An 11,747-nucleotide genomic window follows, 5' to 3' on the forward strand; every position below is an offset into this window, starting at 1 on the left:
TTCTAATTGCTAATTACAAAAGCAATATATCCCCTACTAAGCTAGCAGTGGCACCCCACTCCAGTGCTCTTGCCTGGAAAATCCCATGGACGGAGGAGCCTGGTGGGGTGCAGTCCATGGGGTCACTAAGAGTCAGACACGACTGAGCGACTTCACTTTTCACTTTCATGCATTGGAGAAGACAATGGCAACCCACTCCAGTACTCTTGCCTGGAAAATCCCATGGACTGAGGAGCCTGGTGGGCTGCAGTCCATGGGGTCACTAAGAGTCAGACACGACTGAGCGACTTTCACTTTTCACTTTCATGCATTGGAGAAGGCAATGGCAACCCACTCCAGTGTTCTTGCCTGGAGAGTCCCAGGGACGAGGGAGCCTGGTGGGCTGCCATCTATGGGGTCGCACAGAGTCGGACACAACTGAAGTGACTTAGCAGCAGCAGCAGCAAGCTATCAAGAATGCCTACATAAAGAAAACATGGAAACAAATGAAAATTTCATAGTAAAGCAATTATCCTCCCATTAAATTTTTTTTTTTTTAAGGAAGAGAAAGGATATTAAAAAAAAATAACACCTTGGGATCTTTTCAATCCTGAGTATATGTGTACATTTTGTAGCATAAAGTTGTATTAAAAGTGAAGTCACTCAGTTGTGTCTGACTCTTTGCCACCCCATGGACTGTAGCCTGCCAGGCTCCTCCATCTATAGGATTTTCCAGGCAAGAATACTGGATTGGGTTGCCATTTCCTTCTCCAGGGGATCTTCCCAACATAGGGATTGAACCCAGGTCTCCCACATTGCAGGCAGACTCTTTACTATCTAAGCCACCAGGGAATCTCTCAAGTTGTACTGTGTTGTTTTATTTGTTAAAACTAATGGAACTTGAATTTGGAATATTGAGACAAAAATCAACTGCAGAGATGCACTAATTTTACTGGATTAATATTGGTAGATTTTACTTGCCATGTGATGTTCAAGGACTACAACAGAACTAATTTGACAGATGAACTCTGAACTCATGTTGGTAAGGGGAAATAATGGAATGACTTAGATTACTATAGAGAATAAACTCTTTTCGCAATTAAAAGACATTCAGTCACTGGGTTAACTTACTCTCAGCTTTTCCCTCAACTTTCTCTGGCCTTCCCTACTTTTCCTGTCCCTACCCTTCCTATCCCTTGGGGCTCTCTATTCCATCTCCCCTAATTAATGTTTTTTTTCTAGTATTATCACTTTCTAACTTCCTATGATATTTACTTGTATATTTGATTATTTTTTTTTCCTCCATCAACAGAGTATAAATCCATGAAGAATACTTCTTTTAAAAATATTTTGTTCACTGAGGTGTCTAAACATAGCAGAGCCCAAATGAATGATTTAAAAAAAGTGATCAGTTCAATAGTGTCTATAATATTTAATGTTATTGGAATAGACTCATTTGATGAAGAAAACTCCCTAGGCTCTTAGGAGCAGCAAATTCATGGCATGCATGTCACTATTTCCCCCTCTCATCTTATGTCAGATGCCATAACATTCACACACTTTATTCCAGTTCTAATCAAGAACAACATTCTTTTCTATTAAACATGGGCTATATAATGCTTGCTAAAAAAAAAAAAAGGTGTTTCAGACAAACACTACCAATCGAAAAGAGTTTGTACCCATTTGCCATCTGGTTCTGAAGGAAGAGACATACTTCAAGGTTATCTTACCTGTAACTGTGGGAGTTTTCCCTTTATTGATACATTCCTATATTTGTTAGCTTTTTAATACATTTGTAAAACTTTTATTGGTTACCTACTGTTTTTTTATTACTCACTTAAACATTCAGGATACAAGTGTTAATATTTATTTAGTGCCAACCATGTTCTAGTCCTGAAGATACAGATATGCTGTGATACAAACAAATATTTATAGAATATTATAACTATAATAAATGCAAGGTTCTATAGGCACACATTGGTGAGTGTGGGTAAGGGAAGTGAGGAAAAGTCAGTAGAAGAAATAAGACTTGAATAAAGTATTGAAGATGTAAAATAATTTTTCTGAATAGACATTTTCATAACAATTTCAAGAGGTGATAATTATAATAAAAATCATGAGTTTGTTTATTTAGTCCTTACAATAAGTAAGCCTTACATAGGCACCTTATATTTTGTCTCATTTACTTCTTATGGCAGGGCTCCCTAGTCTATTTTATATATACTATTAATATAATCAAAGTTACCCATGTAGGATGTGACAGAACAAGTCTGTGCCACTACATCTTTATATCACTTACCCACTACATCCTTCAGCAGAAGAATAATTAAAATAGCAGGAGACAAAAACTGAAAAATTTCCTAGAAGATCCTGTGTATCTTGATAATCTTTGAAATTTATCTTCTAGGCAGTGGGGAGTTATTACAGATGTAATCCAATACTTCCTAAAAAACTCAGAGGCTAGTAGTAAAGAAAAGGAGAAGAAAAATATTTGAATGCTTGCTGCATGCAAAATAATTCACATTCTTAATTTATTTTAATTTACAAAACAGCCTTAGTAAATGTCATTTTATAGAAAACAAACTTTGAGATTTACAAAGGTCAAAAAACTGCACCATAGTCACACAGTTCAAAAGCGATAGCAGTGGGATTTTAAGCTAAGCCTCACTTCAAAGCACCTGCCTGCCATTTAAGGATTCTTCCTAAGAAAGTCTAACTGATGACAGTGTAAAAGTGAGCAAGAGTGAGTATATGTTTGCCATTTGGCCACTTTTGCTGAATTGTATTTCCAGTTAAGCTTTCCCAGTTAGAATTAAATGATTTACCACTAAGTATGCTTTTATAGATGAGCTATCATTAGTGAACTTTGAAAAAGTATAAAAATATTTCCCCAAATACATTTTTACTTATCACTTTTAAGCTCACATTTTTTTTTATTGTACCACCAAGCATTATTGATTATATACTACTATTCTTACAGCAGTACACTTTTTCCCACCCTACAGGACGAGTTGATATTCTCCTTCACAGGTTGGAGAAATAAACTAGGAAAAGACAATATTTTTTTTGTCTTTTCAAGGATAGAAAGAAAAGCCTAACCTATTTGCTACTTGAATTCTTCTTTGCCACCTATATGATTATTGATGAAGGTATTCAACTATTATAATTTTACATTTTCTTTATTGAAATACAGTTGCTATAACAGGATTATGTAGTTTCAGGTGTTCTACACGGTGACTTGACATTTACATCCATCATGAAATTATCATCACAATAAATCTAGTAACCATCTGTCTACATACAAAGTTATTTACATACAAATATACAAATATAATAATACAAATATAATACAATATTGATCATATTCCTTATGCCATATTTATTTTGTAACTGGAAATTTGTACCTCTTAATCTCTTTACCTATTAAGCAACCCCACCCCCACCTCTCACAGCTCTGGCAACAATTTTTTTGTTCTCTGAGTCTCTTTGTTACCGAACTTTCAGTTGGACCCCAACAAGGTTTCTCCTACCTGGTGTTGTGGGTCTCAATAGATGGAGACTAAATTCCATTCAGAAGCAACTGGAAAGCCTTATTCTTTCATGGGAGAATGGAGAGGTGTGAGTTCATGCTCTAACGGGGTCCCCAATCCTGGGAATCTAATGCCTGATGATCTGAGGTGGAGCTGATATAATAATAATAGTAATAAAGTGCACAATAAATGTAATACACTTAAATCATATTGAAACCACCTCCTACCCCCATGGAAAAGTGTTCTTCCATGGAACTGGTCCCTGGTGCCAAAAAGTTTGGGGACTGCTGCTCTAGGGCACTGGCTGTCCCCAACAGGCTGTGGTGGGGGGCGACTGCTGTATATGGGTCTCTCAGCGGGGTCCTTACAGGGCAGGTGCAGTACTGCTTACCTTCCGGATCACAGCGCTGGTTGTCGCGCTGCCACACACGTCCCCCACCGCCATCTTGGGTAGCAGTGCCCATGCCGGTGCGCTGAGCTGAAGCATCCAGAGCAGCGGCCCTGGGCTGGGAGCTCTAGTCCAACGTGTAAGGAGCAAGGCCTCTGAACACAACCCCCTACAAGCAAATGAAACCCGACCAAGCACAAAATAAGAGGTTAGACCTTATCATCTAGACTCCAACTTACGTTTTCTGGGAAACATTAACGAGCTTTGGGCTGGTGTCAAAATTCCTTCTCTGCCTTCTGTCCTGATTATTATTCTTGGGGGCACTGGGGGCTCAGGTCCACATTCTGTAACTCCTCACTGCTGAGTGTGGACGTTGTTATAACCCCAGGGAGAGGAGCAGAGCATCTCCCCAGGTGCATTTAGACATGTTTGAGTGTCCCCAGGTCTGAACCCTGATAGTTTCTCTCCCTGAGTGATTAGAAGTTTTATAAATTCTAACCTTTTGGTTAGAATAGTGGATAGTTCTGACAAAATGTGGTCCACTGGAGAAGGGAATGGCAAACCACTTCAGTATTCCTGCCTTGAGAACCCCATGAACAGTATGAAAAGGCAGAAAGATAGGACTCTGAAAGATGAACTCCCCAGGTCAGTAAGTGCCCAATATGCTACTGGAAAAGAATGGAGAAATAACTCTAGAAAGAATGAAGAGATGAAACCAAAGCAAAAACAACACCCAGTTGTGGATGTGACTGGTGATGGAAGCAAGGTCAGATGCTGTAGGGAGCAATATTTCATAGGAACCTGGAATGGTAGGTCCATGAATCAAGGGAAAATGGAAGTGGTCAAACAGAAGATGGCAAGAGTGAACGTTGACATTCTAGGAATGAGAGAACTAAAATGGACTGGAATGGGTGAATTTAAATCAGATGACCATTATATCTACTACTGTGGGCAAGAATCCCTTAGAAGAAATGGAATAGCCATCATAGTCAACAAAAGGGTCTGAAATGCAGTACTTGGATGCAATCTCAAAAACGACAGAATGATCTCTGTTCATTTCCAAGACAAACCATTCAATATCACAGTTATCCAAGTCTATGCCCCGACCAGTAATGCTGAAGAAGCTGAAGTTGAACCATTCTATGAAGACCTACAAGACCTTCTAGAATTAACACCCCCAAAAGATGTCCTTTTGATTATAGGGGACTGGAATGCAAAAGTAGGAAGTCAAGAAACACCTGGAATAACAGGCAAATTTGGCCTTGGAGTACAGAATGAAGCAGGGCAAAGGCTAACAGAGTTCTGCCAAGAGAATGCACTGGTCATAGCAAACACCCTCTTCCAACAATGCAAGAGAAGACTCTACACATGGACATCACCAGATGGTCAACACCAAAATCAGGTTGATTATATTCTTTGCAGCCAAAGATGGAGAAGCTCTATACAGTCAGCAAAAACAGGACCGGGAGCTGACTGTGGCTCAGATCATGAACTCCTTATTGCCAAATTCAGACTTAAATTGAAAAAAATGGGGAAAAGCACTAGACCATTCAGGCATGACCTAAATCTAATCCCTTATGATTATAGAGTGGAAGTGAGAAATAGATTTAAGGGACTAGATCTGATAGAGTGCCTGATGAACTATGGACAGAGGTTCATGACATTGTACAGGAGACAGGGATCAAGACCATCCCCAAGAAAAAGAAATGCAAAAAAGCAAAATGGCTGTCTGAGGAGGCCTTACAAATAGCTGTGAAAAGAAGAGAAGCAAAAAGCAAGGAGAAAAGGATAGATATACACATTTGAATGCAGAATTTTAAAGAATAGCAAGGAGAGATAAGAACGCCTTCCTCAGTGATCAGTGCAAAGAAATAGAGGAAAACAATAGAATGGGAAAGACTAGAGATCTCTTCAAGAAAATTAGAGATACCAAGGGAACATTTCATGCAAAGATGGGCTCAATAAAGGACAGAAATGGTATGGACCTAACAGAAGGAGAAGATATTAAGAAGAGGTGGCAAGAATACACAGAACTGTACAAAAAAGATCTTCATGACCCAGATAATCATGATGATGTGATCACTCACCTAGAACCCAACATTCTTGAATGTGAAGTCAAGTGGCCTTTAGAAGGCATCACTATGAACAAAGCTAGTGGAGGTGATGGAATTCCAGTTGAGCTATTTCAAATCCTAAAAGATGATGCTGTGAAAGTGCTGCACTCAATATGCCAGCAAATTTGGAAACCTCAGCAGTGGCCACAGGACTGAAAAATGTCAGTTTTCATTCCAATCCCAAAGAAAGGCAATGCCAAAGAATGGTCAAACTACCACACAATTGCACTCATCTCACACGCTAGTAAAGTAATGGTCAAAATTCCCCAAGCCAGGCTTCAGCAGTACGTGAACCGTGAACTTCCAGATGTTCAAGCTGGTTTTAGAAAAGGCAGAGGAACCAGAGATCAAATTTCCAACATCTGCTGGGTCATGGAAAAAGCAAGAGAGTTCCAGAAATGCATCTATTTCTGCTTTATTGACTATGCCAAAGCCTTTGACTGTGTGGATCACAATAAACTGTGGAAAATTCTTCAAGAGGTGGAAATACCAGACCATGTGACCTGTATCTTGAGTAAGCTGTATGCAGGTCAGGAAACAACAGTTAGAACTGCACATGGAACAGCAGAATTATTCCAAATCAGGAAGAAGTACATCAAGGCTGTATATTGTCACCCTGATTATTTAACTTATATGCAGAGTACATCATGAGAAATGTTGGGCTGGAAGAAACACAAGCTGGAATCAAGATTGCTGGGAGAAATATCTATAAGCTCAGATATGCAGATAACACCACTCTTATGGCAGAAAGTGAAGAAAAACTAAAGAGCCTCTTGATGAAAGTGAAAGAGGAGAGTGAAAAAGTTGGCTTAAAGCTCAACATTCAGAAAATTAAGATCATGGCTTCTGGTTCCATCACGTCATGGCAAATAGATGGGGAAACAGTGGAAACAGTGGCTGACTTTATTTTTTGGGGGGCTCCAAAATCACTGCAGATGGTGACTGTAGCCATGAAATTAAAAGACTCTTACTCATTGGAAGGAAAGTTATGACCAACCAAGATAACATATTCAAAAGCAGAGACATTACTTTGCCAACAAAGGTTCATCTAGTCAAGGCTATGGTTTTTCCAGTAGTCATGTATGGATGTAAGAGTTGTACTATAAAGAAAGCTGAGAGATGAAGAATTGATGCTTTGAACTGTGGTGTGTTGGGGAAGACTCTTGAGAGTCCCTTGGACTGCAAGGAGATCCAACCAGTCCATCCTAAAGGAGATCAGTCCTGGGTGTTCATTGGAAGGACTGATGTTGAAGCTGAAACTCCAATACTTTGGCCACCTGATGAGAAGAGCTGACTCATTTGAAAAGACCCTGATGCTGGGAAAGAGTGCAGGCGGGAGGAGAAGGGTATGAGAGAAGATGAGATGGTTGCATGGCCTCACTGACTCAATGGACATGAGTTTGAGTAACCTCAGGGAGTGGTGATGGACAGGGAGGCCTGGCATGCTGCAGTCCATGGGGTCGCAAAATATCACACACAACTGAGCGACTGAACTAAATCTTTAGGAGACAAAAGGGCATCAGACAATATCAGGTACGTGGGCCCATATACCTGCAAGAGAACAATGGTTATTAAGCAGCCCAGGGAAGGCAGAAGCCAAGTGACCCCAGGAAGGGTCTACATTACCCTGTTCCACGATTGTTCCGTTGGGTTCTGGTAGCCAAATTGCATTTTTCAGAAGCCTATCTGCATTTACTCTAATCAAGCCACTTGCGTTGAGGAAAAAGCAACCTGAGGTATTTTTGGCCAGTGCACAGACTCTCCCTGGTCAGCTAACATCATTTAGGGCAAATCAATTATCTCCAAATCTCTACTGCTTGGCAATGCATACAGTTACTTATCTTTTGCTGGTTTCTAGAAAAGGAGATTTAGATCCGAGAGATTCACAAGAATAATGGTCAGAGGGGAGGGTTGTGAGGGGAGTTGTTCATTGTCTTGGATTGTCTTTCCAGGGGTTAGGGCCTGGATGCCTTCCTTACTCGAGTGTAATGTACCCATGGAGCAGTCCCCAGAAACTTCAGGGAAACATGGGTGGTTCAGTTCCGTTCAGTCACTCAGTTGTGTCTGACTCTTTGCCACCCCATGGACTGCAGCATGCCAGGCTTCCCTGTCCATCACCAACTCCAAGACCTTGCTCAAACTCATGACCATTGAGTTGGAGATGCCATCCAACCATCTCATCCTCTGTTGTCCCCTTCTCCTCTTGCCTTCAATCTTTTCCTGCATCAGGGTCTTTTCCAGTGAGTCGGCTCTTCACATTTGGTGGCCAAAGTGTTGGAGTTTCAGTGTCAGCATCAGTCCTTTCGATGAATATTCAGAGTTGGTTTCCTTTAGGATTGACTAGTTTGATCTCCTTGCAGTCCAAGGGACTCTCAAGAGTCTTCTCCAACACCACAGTTCAAAAGCATCAGTCCTTTGGTGCTCAGCTTTCTTTATGGGTGGTTAGGATCACCGAGTGGGGTCTGTTCCTGTTACGAGTGAGCTGATCTTGCAGGCTGCTGGTACCCAGTCTCCCATGTGAGCTGAGACGGGCATGGAGCTGGTGCTGGCTCACTGGTGGGTGATGTTGTGTCAGCGCGTGACTGTCTACACAGCCGGAATGTGCTGGGCTAGTGCCTACTTTCTAGTAGGGTGGGTAACTTCCTGGCACTAATTAGGCTACAGGGAGGATTCCAAAATGGTTCTTGCCTGTGCCAGTACTACTGCTATCAAACGTGCTGCTCAAATTGACTGCTGCCAGCATCTCTATCCTCAGGGGGAGTCCCAAGGTTCTTCTTCTCTCTTTGGGAGGGTTTCCAAGATGAACAAATGGGTCTGACTAAGGCTCCTTTCTGCCTCTGCACTGTAATTCAAAACATGTGAAATTTTGTGCACACCCTTTGAGAGCAGTCTTTGTTTTCTGTAGCTTTCTAGTTTCTTCTGAACATAAATCTCACTATGTTCTGGGGGCTTGTTTTCATGGTGAAGGACACTTAGGCTGGAAATCCTGATATGCAGCTTGGAGTTCCTGCCCTTTAGGGAGGACTTTACAATTGTGGGTGCAGGTGTGCTCAGTCGTGTCCAACTCTTTTGTGACCCCGTGGACTGTAGTCCACCAGCTTCCTCTCTCCATGGGATTATCCTGGCAGGAATACTGGAGTGGGTTGCCATTTCCTGCTCCAGGGGATCTTCCTGACCTGGGGATCGAACCCGAGTCTCCTGCATTGGCAGATGGATTCTTTACCACTGAGCCAGTGATACCCCTTCTATTTGTGGGTTGCTGATTAGAGCCCTGACTATGTCATGTCTCTGCACCTCCTGTCATCTCACGGTGATTCTTTCTTTATGTCTTTAGCAGTGGAAAATCTTTTCTGTTAGTTTTCAGGTTGTTTTCATAGTTGCTCTGTAGGTAGCTGTCATTTTGGTGTGTGTGAAGAGTTGAATTCAGGATCTTCCTATTCTGCCATCTTGATTGCCCTAACCTCTATTATTTTTTTAAAAGTTCAACTGTACTAGAAGTATTTCTAGTGTTATTTGGAGTATTTATGGACAACCTAAAGATCTGCCCCCAGAAAATCTGAATTTATCTTTTCTCAGCAGGTCCACCCCTATTTTTGCCGGCCTGGGACAAGAGTTCAAATTGAGGTGCGCTTATCATAAATTTAAATAAATTTAAATTGATTAAAAGTTATCAGTCAAATTAACAAACTATTACATAATGTATACTCTGGTACTCCCTTGACAAATATAGCTTCATAATAGCTTGGAAGGCCAAATTATACTTCTTCGACTCATTGGTGATATAGTGGCCTGCCCTCCTTCAGTTCCTACCTCCAGTTCCATCCTGCACTGCAGGGACCTTAACGTTAATTCTATCCTCACTTTAAGTGAAACAAAACAAAAACAGCTGACTTTGGCCATCTCTTGGTGATTGTTTTGTAGTCTTCCTTGAGGAGGGTAGACTTAGGAAGAATCCCACCTATTCTTGGAAGAAAGCTTGGGGCCATCTGGGCTAGGAAGTCCCGGGTCATGGGTATACAGAGTGTGTAGGAGTGGGGGTGTTGTTTTCAGAAGTGGCATGCTCTATTTCTGTGTAGATTCCTTGACTCTGGAGGAGAAACAGACTGTGAGGTCTACGGTGTGAGGTACAGGACATGGCAACATTGGCCCTAACCAAAGAGTGGTTCTGCCTCTCAGTGTCATGGTAAAAGCAGACTCTGGCCAGTCACAATGTAGGAGCTGGCAAGTGGAGGACAAAGTAGGGTAGAGCTAGTACTTTTTCCTACCATAAATTAATGAATAACTGAAAAAAATGCATCTTGATATGAAGTTTCCGGAAAAAATCTCAGCAGATGTTTTAAACCCCATCACCCTTCCTTTTGCACTGCCTCTCCTTAGCCTGGGGCTCGCTCACCAAACTGTAAAATTGAGATCATTGCTTGAATTATTCCATCTTTTGCTCTTCCTTGGTTTCAAGAGAGTATAACTCTTTACTTTGGATTCCAGATACTTGCTATTTAATCACTTTGTTTTTTGGACTTGGTTTGTTAACTAAATCTTTGGATTCATAATTTTTCTCTCGACTTAAAATTTAAAGGAAGGTATTTTTCCTTTATTCTTTTAAGTTTCAAGGTATATTTGCCACTGTGGAAAAACACATGTAAATCCAGTTAGAGAAAAAGATGTTAAGAGTTATTTTGGATACAATGTTGCTTGAGAAAAATAAAATTTTATTTCCCTAATTTGACAATCATTGTTTATTTCATTCATAAAGGAGAAAAATTAAGTTCTGTGTGCTGTTTTAAATATACTTTAAGGCAAAAAATTAACACATAATATTATATTACATTAATATATGTCAGGAAGGTAACTTGAACATAGTTAAAAAACAAACTTGAAAATATTTGCTTTGCTGTGCAGGCTTTTCAAGTTATTTTTAAAGACTGAGGAATTAAACACCTGTCGCTTTTGCCAGCTGGTGTGGATGTTAAAAATCACTGTCACTCTCTTGCCTGCTACTCTATTTTGCACCTGCTACAACTTGAGTCATGGGCATCTCACACATGGTAATTTAATAAGGATAGGTCCCATGACAGTGTATTCAATATTATCCCATGGGGAGTTAAGGCAGTTTTATAAGGTCTTGAGGGAAAAATATTAAATATCAAGCTTGAGAACTAAACTTTCAGTGCCTTGTAGACATCACATTTTTCTAACTGAAAAGTATTAAAGGAGTGTCCAAGATGAGAAATTTAGCCACATGTTCCAAAACAAAAATGAGCCTTTTAGGATTGGATTTTTTGTACCAACTGACTTCTCTACATACTGACTTTTGTAATTTTTAAAAACACATTTTATTTCCTGATGTAACAACCCAAATATGAATGTGTATTGAGAGCTGATCTGTTCAGTATGTATTCATGAGTCACATAGGGCTATTTTAATTAATTAAAATGAGATACAATTAAAAATTCAGTTCTGCAGTCACACTTGCCACATTTCAAGCTCTCAGTCACCAGATGTAGCTGGCTAGTGGTTACCATACGAGACAATATAGATAAAGATTTCCATTTTTACTGAAGTTTCTATGGGATAGTGCTGTGTTAAATTTCCAATTTCTGGTCTTAGGCTAACTTGACCTTAAAGATATTGAGGCCATAGTAAATTCTCCTTCGAAAAATGATTGCAATGTCCCAACCTTATCTTGGCTACAGAGACTTAGGACAAATTTAAAGCTGATGGCTACTGAAATCTGAG

Source organism: Bubalus kerabau, chromosome 3, assembly GCF_029407905.1.
Source record: "Bubalus kerabau isolate K-KA32 ecotype Philippines breed swamp buffalo chromosome 3, PCC_UOA_SB_1v2, whole genome shotgun sequence".
NCBI classification, from domain to species: Eukaryota; Metazoa; Chordata; class Mammalia; order Artiodactyla; family Bovidae; genus Bubalus; species Bubalus kerabau.